The sequence below is a fragment of the Callorhinus ursinus genome, unplaced genomic scaffold (genome assembly GCF_003265705.2).
Source record: "Callorhinus ursinus isolate GAN/ISIS: 27379988/994484 unplaced genomic scaffold, GSC_fseal_2.0 scaffold59, whole genome shotgun sequence".
Taxonomy (NCBI): Eukaryota; Metazoa; Chordata; class Mammalia; order Carnivora; family Otariidae; genus Callorhinus; species Callorhinus ursinus.
The window spans coordinates 1337307-1351596 of NW_027397121.1; the positions used below are offsets into that span (position 1 = coordinate 1337307).

A 14290-nucleotide genomic window follows, 5' to 3' on the forward strand; every position below is an offset into this window, starting at 1 on the left:
GCAGATCTGCAAATACTGCCATGGGGTGTAGTAAGTATGCCTCAGTGCAATATTTGGGATGTATTTATACTAAAACTTACTTGTTAATCTAACATTTGGACTTCACTGGGTGCCTGTATTTCACCTGGAAACCCTAGACAGGAGTCAGGACTGACTAAGCATGGTCAGAGGCCTTGACCCTAACCAGTTACTGATTGAAGATGGAACATCACAAAGCTCTCACCCAGTGACACTGAAGTAAAGGAATGGGTGTGGGGGTGGTGTGGGAACAGTTCCCCAAATGAAGAGCTTACCATTAACACTGGCACTTCCTTTTTTGTTTTTTTTTAATTGAAGTATAGTTAACATACAATATTATAATAGTTTCAGGCGAACAACATAGTGATTTGACAAGTCTATACGTTATTCAGTGCTTGCCACCATGAGGTGGTCACTGTTGGCCCCATGCAATGTTACTACAATAGTACTGACTATACTCCCTATGCTGTACTTTTCATCTCTGTGACTGATTTATTTTATAACTGAAAGTTTGTACCTCTTAATCCCCTTTACCCATTTTACCCATCCTCATCTTCCTCCCCTCTGGCAACTACCAGTTTGTTCTTTGTATTTAAGAGTCTGTTTGGTTTTGTTTGTTTGTTTTTTTTTTTTTTTTTAGATTCCACATATAAGCGAGATCACCTAGGATTTGTCTTTCTCTGTCTGACGCATTTCACTTATCATGATGCCTTCTAGGTTTATCCATGTTGTTGCAAGTGGCAAGATCTAATTCTTTTTAATGGCTGGTAATATTCCATTGCTTCTATATACCACATCTTCTTTATCCATTCATCTACTGGTGGACATTTGAGTTGCTTCCTTATCTTGGCTATTATAAATAATGCTGCAATAAACATAGGGATGCCTATTATTTTTGAATTAGTGTTTTTGTGTTCTTTGGGTAAATATTCAGTAGTAGAATTACTGGATCATATGGTAGTTCTATTTTTAATTTTTCAAGGAACCTCCATATTGTTTTCCACAGTGGCTACACCAGTATGCATTCCCACCAACAGTGCACAAGGGTTCCCTTTTCTTCACATCCTTGCTAATACTTGTTATTTCTTGTCTTTTTGATACTAGCCATTCTGACAGGTGGGAGGTGATATCTCATTGTAATTTTGATTTGGATTTCTCTGATGGTGACTGATGAACATCTTTTCATGTGTCTGTTGGCCATCTCTATTTCTTCTTTGGAGAAATGTCTATTCATGTCTTCTGCCCATTTTTTAATTGGGTTATTTGTTTTTTTGGGTGTTGAGCTGTATCAGTTCTTTATGTATTTTGGATATTAACCTTTTATCAGATTTATCATTTGCAAATATCTTCTCCCATTCACTAGGTTGCCTTTCTGTTTTGTGGATGGTTTCTTTTGCTGTGCAAAAGCTTTTTATTTTGGTGTAGTCACAATAGTTTATTTTTGCTTTTGTTTCTCTTGCTTGAGGAGACATATCCATAAATATGTTGCTAAGGGCAATGTCTAAGAGATTACTGCCTGTGTTTTCTTTTAGGAGTTTTATGGTTTCAGGTCTCACATTTAGGTCTGTAATCCATTTGGAGTTTATTTTTGTGTTTGGTCGTTTCATTCTTTTGCATGTAGCCATCCACTTTTCCCAGCACCATTTATTGAAGAGATTGTCTTTTCCCCATTATATATTCTTGGCACTTTCCTTTTTAAACCATGCTCCCTGAGTTCTATGTTTTACCTTGTCTCTGATAACAAGCAGTGGGTGAGGTTAGTAAGCTGGGAGCATAAGAAGTCTGAGAAAATCTCCTGTTCATTTCTACTCTCCAGAATGTACTGCCTTAGATATAAGATGAATAAATGGAAACCAAATTCAGATAGTGAAAGCATGGTGCTGTCATCTGTTATTCTGGGTCCTTAGTTTTGCTGTTTTTACCAGTTCTGCATGAATGCTTTCCAATAGACTAACGTATATAGGTTGAATTTCTGTGCTACATGTAACATGGATTTAAGAACCTTGAAATTATTATTTTCACTTAAAGAAAGTTTTATGTGTTGCTTAATTTCCAAATATCTTGTTTTGCTTTCCAATGTTTTGCATTTGTGTTTTGCTTCAACAATTGCTCATGTGATCATCCACCGTGCTCTTATTTGTTATGATAATTGAAGCTTAAGAAATAAAAGCGGATTCAGAATTAGGGAGTATAATGACAAAAGATTTAGAATGCTCTACTAAAAATCCTGATTCTCCATTCACAGTTTAATAAAGAGCAAACCTAGAGATACAGGATATAACTGAGTCCTGGCCACCAACAGAATATGAAAGAGAGAAAAAGTAAATTTGTAAATGCTATTAGAAAACAAATAGGGAAACCTGTCCCTGCCACGATGCTAACCTTCCTCCATAGGTGACTCATGCCTACAGAAACCGAGGCCTTTCCCTCACAATTATATTGTCTCATCTTGAGTGGGTTACCGAGGGAGGGCTCCTGGCCCTTGTTCACCATGACCTCTATTAGCTTAAAAGCTTGGCTATTTGATATTTCAAAGTTATGCGTTGACTTTAGCTGACGGCATATTTTCAGACTATTATTTTCTAAAGTTTTGAGGACTTTAAACTTCTTTGTGCCAGAGTATCTGTCATGTTCTACCATCTTACAGAATTCCAACAGTCTTTTCCTATTACTGCTGAGTGTCTAATAATAGTATCATAAATAGCTAAAACATGACAAAGTTCTTTCCTAATAATGTTGATTGTGCATTATTTTTTTATTTATTCATTTTTTTTTCTATGTAAAGCCCAATTTCTTTTAAGCCAAGTCTGATAGGTTTTGGATGTTTCTCTGCTTGCTTTTTATTTTTTCTTTGGTAGTGATAGCTACTTGTTACATCAAGAACCTGCTCAATAGACTTGGCACTGTTGTGGACACTTTCTACATGTATATGTTATTTTTGATTCTTATTTTATAGATAAAAACTGAGGATCAAAGAGTTAGACTACTTGCCCAAGGTCACACAACTAACTAGCAAATGTCAGGGCCACAGTTCAGCTTTAAGTCTGACTGATTTTGAAGCTTGTGCTTTTTCCTTTTATTACATCTCATGAGTACAATAATCAAATTGACATATGTCAACTTTTTCAAGGGAGGACATATTTCTGAGTTATTTAAAAAGTGTAGCAAGTATTTAGCACTTCAGTTTATCTCTTGAATTTATTGAAAACAAATACATAAAAATATAAAGGAAGACTAACTATCAGTCCCTGGAAACACTTTATTATTCAGAGCCTCTAAAAAAGTATGTTTTAGATTACAACCTAGCTGTCAGAATATAATTTGTCAGCACAGAATGAGCTTACCAGGATAAAAAGAACACACTAATCATTTTTTTTTAAATGAGGTTCCCAATTTCCCATTTACACAGAGACATACAGAAGTTGCCATGGTAACCAGAAAACATTTGCAAAACAGAGCCTGAATCTGAGGGACACAGAGTGGAGCTCTCTTTCCTTCAGTGTTCTCTACCCCTAGCCAACATTTTAAGGAAAAGTAATTAAGAGTAGCTTCATCCTCTTCTTATTTTTTCAGAATTCTTAAATAATTTCTGTAATCCTACTAATATTTTGAATAAAACCTGATTATGTCCTTAGGGAGGTTTTTTAAAACAGTTGACTTGCTGTGTCAAACAGGATAAATTGTCAAAGCTGAACTGTGTGTGACCCAGTGTCAAAGCCCACCAGTAGCAAGTATGACTTGATACTTTTCTATCTTATCACTGAAATATTTCCATCAATTGATCAAATCTAATTGACCAAGACATTCTGCATTTGATTGTTAAGCCCTGCAAAATCCTATTGCTGGGACCATTGGCTCAGCCCCACCCATGGTCTAGAGCATTCTGTGCCCAAGTGTGGCCTGAGGTAACTTGCACTAGAATACCCTGTAGTAGTCAAGAGACCTTTCTTGGGTCTCATTTCTGATCAGTGGATTCAGAATCTCTGCGGTGGAGCCCAGGAGTATGCATTTTAGCATTTTATTTTATTTCTTTTTGCTAGAACATGTACAAAACTGTATTTTAAAAAATTACATTTGTCCCCCCAACTGGAGTAAGCTCTTTCAGGGCCCGGATCTTTTTATATTTTCTTCACCCTTGGGTCCCCAGTACCTCGAGCACTGCCTGGCATACAGTAAGTACTTACAGAAATGCTTAATGAATGCAAAACCTGAAGATCTAAAATTTTTTATTTAATTTAATTTAATTTTAATTCCACTGTAGTTAACATACAGTGTTATATTTATTTCAGGTGTACAATATAGTAATTCGACACTTTCATACATTATCCAGTGCTCATCACAACAAGTGCATTCCTCAGTCCCCATCACCTGTTTCACTCAAACCCCGACCCCCTCCCCTCTGGTAACCATAAGTTTGTTCTCTATAGTTAAGCGTCTGTTTCTTGGTTTGTCTCTCTCTCTCTCTTTTCCTCCTTATTCATTTGTTTTGTTTCTTAAATTCCACATATGAGTGAAATCATATGGTATTTGTCTTTCCCTGACTGACTTATTTTGCTCAGCATTATACTCTCTGGCTCCATCCATGTTGTTGCAAATGGCAAGATTCCATTCTTTTTTATGGCTGAGTAATATTCCATTGTACTTATATACCACTTCTTCATCCATTCATCAGTCAGTGGACACTTGAGCTGCTTCCCTAATCTGACTATTGTACATAATGCTGCTATAAGCATACTGGTGCATGTATCCCTTTGAATTAGTGTTTTTGTATTTTTGGGGTAAATGCCCAATATTGCAATTACTGGATTATATGGTAATTCTATTTTTGACTTTTTGAGGAACCTCTTTACTGTTTTCCACAGTGCTACACCTGTTTGCATTCCCACCAACAGTACATGAGGATTTCTTTTCTCTACATCCTCACTGACACTTGTTGTTTTTTGTGTTTTTGATTTTAGCCATTCTGACAGGTGTGAGGTGATATCTCCTTGTAGTTTTGATTTGCACTTCCCTGATGATAAGGGGTGTTGAGCATCTTTTCATGTGTCTGTTGGCCATCTGTAGGTCTTCTTTGGAGAAATATCTGTTCACATCCTCTGCCCATTTTTTAATTGGGTTATTTGTTTTTTTAATGTTTAGTTGTATCAGTTCTTTATCTACTTTGGATACTAACCCTCTATTGGATATGTCATTTGCCATCTTAGCATTTTAAATGTGCTCAGGCTAAACCTGAGGGCAGTTTGGGTTTTACCATTAAGAAGCTGGTTGAAACACACTCTTAGATAAGAATGTGGGAAAGTCCATATTCTACACACTTGCCAACACCACAAAATCTGAAAGTTCTGCTAATTTGGCAGGCAAAAAAAAAACTTGTTTTAATTTATTTACCATTTGAATTTCTGTTTTTGTTTATGTCTTCTAATTGTTTTCTCTTGGAGTCTTAGGGTAAGTCTGTTGATTTGTTGACTCTATGAGGGCTGGGACTTGGTCTTGTTCACATCCGCCATACCTAGAAACAGAACCTGACATATAATAGGTGCTCAGTAAATAATCATTGAATGAATAACATTAAAGGTAATAACTTTTTGCCTTTGTCATATATTTAGCAAATATTTTTAAATTTTATAGAATTTCTTTTGGTTTCTCTCTTTTTTTTTACTATAGTTAAATGGGTCTTTTTGTTTTATGGTTTCTGCCTTGGATGCCATGCTTAGACATGCAATAGCTCATTGATGAATAATTCTACTTATTAGAAAGCATTTTGTTTTTTTGAATTGAAATTTGATGCCCAGTAGTATCCATTCCATTGTTCACATTTTGACCTGGGACATGGAAAAGGATCATCATCATTAGGATGGAGTGGATCTTATCAAAGATTTCTAGGGCATGGGGATTTTACTTGAATCTTGAAAAAGGCTATCCTGAATTAATAAAATCAGGGTTCATTTTGAATCCTCCTTCTAGAAGTAGCTTCCATTGTTAAAAGTGCCATTAAATGTTCATTTCGAGGAGTTGTGATGTTGCTCAGAGTGAATCATTAGGCTAATACAAGCCTCTTTTACAAGCCAGTTTGGAGAAGAGAATAGTATCTGGGGTGTCTTCTACCAAAACTTCATAGTAGTGTCTGTTATGGGCTGAATTATGTCCTTCCCCCTCCTCTTCATTCATATGTTAAAGTCCTAACCCCCAGTACCTCAGAATGTGACCTTATTGAGAGGTGGGGTCTTTATAGAGGTCATCAGTTTAAAATGAGTTCATTAGGGTGAGCCCTAATCCTGTATGACTGGTGTCCTTATAAAATGGGGAAATTTGGAGTTAGATGCATATACAGGGAGAATGCTGTGTGAACACAAAAACGCTCATCTATAAGCAAGGAGAGGGGCCTGGAACAGATCCTTCCCTTACAGTCCTCAGAGGGATGAACCAACCCTGCCAACACCTCCAATTTGGACTTCTAACCTTAAGAACCGTGAGATGATAAACTTCTGTTGTTTAAGCCCCCAGTTTGTTGTACTTTGTCATGACAGCCCTGGAAAACTAATCCAGTGTCCAGAGAACCTAGACTATATTTTCTTTAGTGATTGAGTGATTGATACCTGGTATAGTTCTTGACCTTGATGAATTCAGGAGGAATAATATGCTATATCTAGTATACAGCATTGGCTACGAAACTGCCTGAAGGGGACCTTTGGTGAGAAAAGAACACTTTGTGCCAACACTGGGAAAGTCCAGGGTCCCATTGGTAGGTGGTTTGCTTTCTTCCTTTCCTGAGTGAACCATCAGGTAAGTTCTTCCAGTCAGTGTTGATGTCCACTCTCTGGCTTCTCTGTCATCACTGTGCATTCCTGTCAGGCAGTGGCAAAGTGCATGAGCTTTGGAGATGACCTCCTATTCCACTCTTGGCTCCACCTTGACAGGTATATGTCCTTGGGCAAGTCACTGACCCGATGTGAACCCGTTTCTAACCTGTACAATGAGCACAATGAGACCTACTTTCTAGGGTTATAGTAAGAATTAAGTGACATTTGGGAAGACCTTACAATTTTCAGCTACCAATTATTTAAAGGTAAGTCTGGCAGCCTGTTCAACTCTGTTCTCTCAGCACCTGGCAATATTGGTCAGTCATTAATTAATTATTTGCTTGCATTGATGGGGAGAGGAAGATTTGGTGATTTTAGGAGAGAAGACCTACAATCTCAGGCCCAGAATCGAAACTGGTTTTATGGTACACTGTGCCTGTTGGCAAGTACAGAGTACGTCCCAGACAACTTTGACTTTTTACAATTTGTGGTACTCTAGGCCTTTTGGAAGAGATTACTTTCCAAATAATCAGCCTATCAACAAAGTTTATGGGATTTATAAATTATTTTGCCAGGAGCTGTTAGAGGTCTTCCTACCTAGTTCTTTGCTTGAAATAAAAAAGATAGATTTATTTGAGTTGCTCTGGAATGTTTTGTAATTTCTCAGACTTTGCACATTATCAAACTTGTGGAGCAAATGTTGGATCCTGTGGAAGTGCAAAGCCAGCTGGGAGACAGGGTGTGAGCAGAGTTGGTAGGAACAACTGGTGTTGGACATGTGATCCAATAATGTGAGGACAGCACAGGGAAGAAAGAGCAGTTTTACTGTGTGAATGTGTTTGTTAACAACCCTCTAAGCCTTGATCTTGTGCGGTGTGTGTGGGGGAAACCAGAGGATTTGGGGTGCAGTTAGCATTCCGGGATCTTATTCTGCAAGACCGTTAGAAGAACACTGACTAACAGATTCCCACAGATTTTTGCTCGAAAGATACATTAATTGTGTATAATTAGCAAGTTTATTCCAAGATTTGTGAGCCTGGGAAGAGCAAGAAGCACAGCATGCAAACTACATTTTGGCCCTGCCCTTATTACAAGAATAGCATCTCTTATTAGTAGGTCTCCATAGGCAGGGAGAAGCCTCAGCAGATGTGTTGACAATTCTAACCTCTTCTCTTATCCACTGTAGGAAGGAAACTTCAATTTTGAGCACTTACTATATGTCAGGCATTTCTTTCTCATATTTGATATATGAGATAGATAATTTCTTAAAAATAGTGATTCTGTGTTATAACATAGTTTGCATTCTGCTCTCATCTAACCTGATTAGTAGTATTACATGAACTGTGAGTTTTGAGATCTAAAACATTTATTTATTAAAATAAATGAAGTAGTCTGGTACAGCCATTATTAGAAAGTTAAAATGAGAGGATGAGAGAAACATAATTTTTTTGACTGTAAAGTTTAGCTCCAGAGTTTCTACTGATCTTTCAAATTCTCATTTATGTTTAAACATAGGAGAAGAAAGTAATTTTTACCCTACTCCCTGTTACTGAAATTCCCCAACAATTGCAATAAAATATAAAAAACACAGGGGATAAAAAGCCATCTTCAGTGAAACAAGAAAATAGCCATAACCTCAAACCATGAGAAAAGCTGCCAAATATTATGAAATTTGAATTATGGTGAGGGAGGGTGCTGAGAGCCAACACATTTATCCTCCAACCTCAGTCAGTATACAGTTTCCCCTTAAAGAAATGGTCACAATTCTCAAACGCAAATCCAATGATCTTTTGGTTACAGTGATGAGATCTAAGAATATAGGCAAGTACAGGGGAGGGGGAGCAGTATTAGATATTCATTCTACACTATGAAAGGTGGATTCAAAGAAGAAACCTGAAAGGTCATTTTTATGGTCAGTGGTCTTGGCTCATGGCCAGAAAGATGGTGTTTGGTGAATGGGATTCAGAGAGTTTGTGACTTACCATCCCGGGCCTTTTTGGGCAAAAAATTGAGGAAAGTATATGTTCTTCAGACTCAGAACGTAACAGATATAAAGAAAAAGTACTCAGGGCACAAACTTAATTTGAATGTTTCCTCATCCATCCCCTAGACTATTCTTTAGAAAAAAAAGATGGATGTGTTCAGAGGGAACATTATCAGAAAGAAAACAGGTGAAGAGGGGCACTTGGGTGGTTCAGTCAGTTAAGCGTCTGCCTTCAGCTCAGGTCATGATCTCAGGGTCCTGGGAATCTATCGAGCCCCGCATCCGGCTCCTTGCTCAGCGGGCAGCCTGCTTCTCCCTCTCCCTCTGCCGCTCACCCTGCTTGTGCTCTCTCACTCTCTCTGTCAAATAAATAAATAAAATCTTAAAAAAAAAAAGAAAGAAAAGAAAACAGCTGAAGACTTATCCATGTATATGGAATAGGGCGGGGGATGGCTAAGGAACATCTATTTGAAGACTTATTACATCAGGGAGCAGAGGAAGTATACTTCAAAGTCTTAAATATGTTACCTCCAGGTAGTCTGTGTTTAAAAAAAAAAAATAGCTCCAAAATATAGAAGGGATTACAAGAGAAGAAGATGAAAAGCAAACTTGGAGAACTCGGAAAAGAAATGAGAGAGAAAAAGAAAGCCATTGTAAAGATGAAAGTGCCATTAGAAGCAAAAAAGGAGGAGGAGGAAGAGGAGGGGGAAGCTGAGGATGGGGAGGAGAAAAGAAGAGGAAGAAATGTGGTGGAGAAATAAGGATACAAAATATAAGGAGAGAAGGTGCCACCTAGAAAGAGAAGTCTGCAAGCCCTGGGAGTGCTGCCCCGGGAAGGCAGATCTCAGCCAGCCAAGGCACTGGCACTAGATGGGAGGGCCTGAGCAAGGGAGAAGCCAGGGGATTTCTCCCCCTCCCTGACTTCACCAGTTGGATGCCAGCAAAGAGGGTCTTGGGAAGATACTGCTTTTAGGGCTCAGCGTCTCCGTGGTACAGGAAAAAAAAAAAAATATATATATATATAGAGAGAGAGAGAGAGAGAGAGAGGGAGGAAAGGGAAGGGATGGATCAGAGGGCAAAGGGGCCCAGGATTAGCCCCTGAGTAAAAGTATTTCTATAAGAAACTGAGATAATAGCTCAGATAGATTGCTTTTGGCTTATCTTACAAATCAGGAATACACGGGAGGGAACTGGCAGGAAGTCCACTTTGGCTGTAGTTTTAAGCACAGAAGCTATTCTTTTAGCATTTCTTGCTGATAGATTTTTTTATTTTTTTGGCAGGCTAACTTTTGTATGTATTCCTTATATTGGTTCAAGCTTGGAGGGAGAAGACAGGGGTCTTATCAACCACCAAAACCCTTCAGCAAGTAATTTGATCATGTTTCGGGTAGGCCATTTGGAGTCTTACCAGCTGTAACAGCAAGAGGTCTTCGTGGCCATAGAGAGAACTGTGGAATCTTCAAAACGTGGAAAAAAGATTGGACTATAAAACAGAGTGAAATAATGTATCTAATAGTAGTCTCCTGTGCTTCTAGAGTTCTTCCGTAGGCTGAATGACATGTCTGTTATTGATCTTGATGTCTGATCTCAAACGTTGCATTGAGAGTTATCACGATCAATTGGATGGGATAAACTTCTTTTATAAGAATAAAATAATACGAATGTATACGTGAGTTCTGCTTGGCGTGTTATCAGTACTGATCTCATTGTCTGTACACAGGATAGCAAAGGGTATTTTCAGCTTACCTATAATTTCAAGCTGTGCAGTGTATATAAAATACGTTTTCCCTAAAGACAAATCCACTGAACTTGTGTCAATTCTTGAGATCATTAGACTTTTTGGTCCCATAATATTGTTGTTCCAGACATGTGTATGGTCACACTTGGAAATTGTTAAGCCAGACTGAAATTTAAAAGGAAAAGAGAAAGGGGCGCCTGGGTGGCTCAGTTGGTTAGGCAACTGCCTTCGGCTCAGGTCATGATCCTGGAGTCCCGGGATCGAGTCCCGCATCGGGCTCCCTGCTCGGCGGGGAGTCTGCTTCTCCCTCTGACCCTCTTCCCTCTCATGCTCTCTATCTCTCATTCTCTCTCTCTCAAATAAATAAAATCTTAAAAAAAAAACGGAAAAGAGAAAAAAACATTAAATTTGATTTAAGAGGTGCAAACCGTGCTAGATAACAGGGATGTGTTACTTATTGCCATCAAAGAATAAATTTAGCTATGATTCTTCTTACAGTCAAGTAAAAAAAAGGGGGCAGGCAGGGGAACATTTGGAGTCATAATTTCCATTGTTCAGAAAGCAAACCTGTACTCTGGTGATGATGAAACGGTATCTCATTCAAGGATGATAAAAAGAGAAGATAGTTTGGACAGAACTCTGATTCAAGATATGGGTAAAATTCCTTCTCAGTTTGCATATGTGCCAATTTTAGCACACTTAACTTTTTATGTAAAAGTGCTTGACTTTCATTTGTCAAATCCTGAGGAAATGACCCATAGGGAGGCCATCTTCTGAATTCTGACATCCAACAAAAGAAGAGTTATCCCTAATCCTGACATTTAGTTTTCTTTAAAATTAAGTCACCTAATAGATCTGGGAGGATATGAAAGTTAAAAAAAAAAATCTATCAAATTGATCCCAGACTTGTTAGGAGGAATATATAATAAAATATAATAGTCTATTCTTATCAGAAATGAAAATCATACTTGCTAGAATATTCTTATTATATGTTCCAGTTTGCTCCAAAGCTTGCTTTTAAATTTTAAATAAAATTGGTGTGCCTAAACTGTCTTTCTCTTTTACAAAACTATTTTGACAATATGCCTGGCCTACAAATCCCATAATAAGGGAAAATGATATTGACTACTTTTTCTAAAAGCCAGGAATCTTATAAAGAGAAAACTCAGAAAAACAAGCAGTTTAAGATCATTAATTCCAACAGAAGTTTCTCTAATTGGGGATATTTTGCTGCTAGGCACTACTTTCTAAACCAGCCTCAGAAGGGATCAAGGCAGGTGTTTATAGCGTCACATGCTATAACACTAGGTTTGGTCAGGCCTCACTTCATTCTGAGTTAGTGTACATCAAGGGTGTAGTGGGCCTCCTAATCCAACCCATTTGCTATGGGAAGAATTAGATAAGGAATCATTTAACCAATGGTGGGGGGGGTCGGTGCTAGGGAATCCTTAGTTAAGTGAGCATTTTAACCTGAAGGGCTGGTGTAGCCTAGAAAACACATAGAAGTTAGTATTTTCAGTCTGCAATTCAGATAGAATAAATGAGCAGAGGAACAGATCAGTTAGTCTAGCTGGCTAGAAAATGTTATCAAACAAGGAGAATTGGAGTGAAAATCTCAATTCTGGATTTTGCATGCACTTTTGTCCTTAGTTGGTTTTCTTTGAAGAATCTCAAGTGTATACATTATATACTCTGTTCAGTCTAAGAGATTTTCTTCGCCTGACCTATTCTAGTGTAGTGGAAATTCTTGTTGAGATATTTCACTCCAAAATGGAGGAGTGATTGAAGAAAAAGAATTTGGTACATAGGAATAGAATATAAGCTTATAAGAAATAAAAAAGCATTCAAAGGATCCTAGAAATAATGTTATATGTAATTTAAAGAGATTATTTGAATCATTATAGACTATATTATCTATAATCATTTTGATTGAAGACATGATATTAACTAAAAGAAAAAAAATTTTACTGAAAGCATAATAATATATTATGTAAACACAAAACAGTATTTTATTTACCAGTTCTTGCCCCTAAAATCAAAATGTTCAACCTTGAAAATGGCCACACACATACAACCACACACACACACACACACACACACACACACACACACACACACGCCCATAAACCCTATTGTGAAATAATGAAAAAAAAAGTGAAAAGAAATCTTATTATAAAAAATGGTGAAAATTTTAATTCACAGGGAATCTTTGTTGATCTGCCAAAAAGAATATGTGCAACAACAACAGCAAAAGAATATATATAATGAAATCATAGAGCACCAGGTTTGGTTGTTGTACATCTGCAGAATCCAAAAGGGAAGATGAGGGGCACCTGGGTGGCTCAGTCTGTTAAGCGTCCGACTCTTGATTTCAGCTCAGGTCATGATCTCAGGGTCCTGGGATCAAGCCCTGCATAGGCTCTGCACTCAGTGGGAGTCTGCTTCAGGATTCTCTCTCTCCCTCTCCCTCTGCCTCTACTCCTTCTCGCACTCTCTCTCTAAAATAAATAAAATCTTTTTTTTAAAGGGAAGGTGAATGAACAGCCTTTTGAAAATGTTCATCAATGTTGCCTGATTCTTGTCACTATACCATTTCTTTTCAAAAATTTCTTTCAGCCTACCAGTGTCTCCTGCTTTATAGAAAATGATTCTTGTTCAATGAAATTTGAGATTTTTATACTTACGAAATAGTTTCTCAGAGTGGTAGCCCAGCCAGAGACAGTAAATGGCTTGGAGGTCAGGAGAAGGAATTTTAGTCTTCACTGTGGGCATGTGATGTTTTCTTGATTTAATGCTATATTATGTAAAATGCTCTGCAAAAGCAGTTTCTTTCTTTCTTTTTATTTATTTTTTTACAGATTTTATTTATTTATTTGAGAGAGAGAGAGAGCACACAAGTAGTTGGGAGCAACAGAGGGAAAGGGAGAAGCAGGTTTCCCGCTGAGCAGGGAGCCCAGCAGGGAGCCCACACGGGGCTAGATCCCAGGACTCTGGGATCATGACCTGAGCTGAAGGCAGATGCTTAACCAACTGAGCCACCCAGGTGCTCCAGCAAAAGCAGTTTCAAGTACCACTCCTCAGCCACATTGCTGCTCCAAGCCCTTCTGTATAGACAGTTTGAATCACCATTGTCTGTCAGGGTCATTTTTGAGTCACCTTTCATAATGTGCACTGCTCTTTATACCACACAAAGTGGCCTGACCACCCAACACTCATAGAGCACATCATCACCTCTTACTGCCCACTGTGGCAAATTATTCATATATTGTCATAATTTTTAAAATGGTAAACATTTAAAAATCCATTTGGAATAGTCCGAGGGAATTCATGAAGATAAACAAATTTTGTGTAGGCTTATTTGGGAAGGAGAAAAAGGGCATACTTTTCCAGTAACAAATGCTAGACAATACTTGACTAGCAAGAGGACATTCTAAGTAAGAGAAAAGGCAGTTGAAGATATAGAGGGTAGTGGGAGAGCTCTGGAATCAGGCACAAAAATTAATAGAAACCCACGATAGGTAGACAGATTTGAGTTGGTCTTACTTTTTCAAATAATTCTAATTTTTTAGACTTAAATGAGTAATATTCCATGGACTTAAAGAGTTTTTTTTTTGGTGGGGAGGAGTTTTCAGATGTGGTCTCTGAATCATATGGAGATTTTTAGAAATTATGGAGCATGCCATAGAGATTCCACAAAGCTAGAAATGAATAAGGTCAACAATTAAACAATTATTTTTGAACACATGTTAT

The 14290-nt window shown here is 37.8% G+C and overlaps 1 protein-coding gene across 1 annotated transcript in view; it reads left to right on the top strand.

Annotated features, from left to right (window-relative positions):
* The window catches only part of LOC112815972 (kinesin-like protein KIF6), a 182218-nt gene that overhangs the window by 135008 nt on the left and 32920 nt on the right, over positions 1-14290 (top strand). The gene's annotated exons all lie outside the window — the stretch shown is intronic.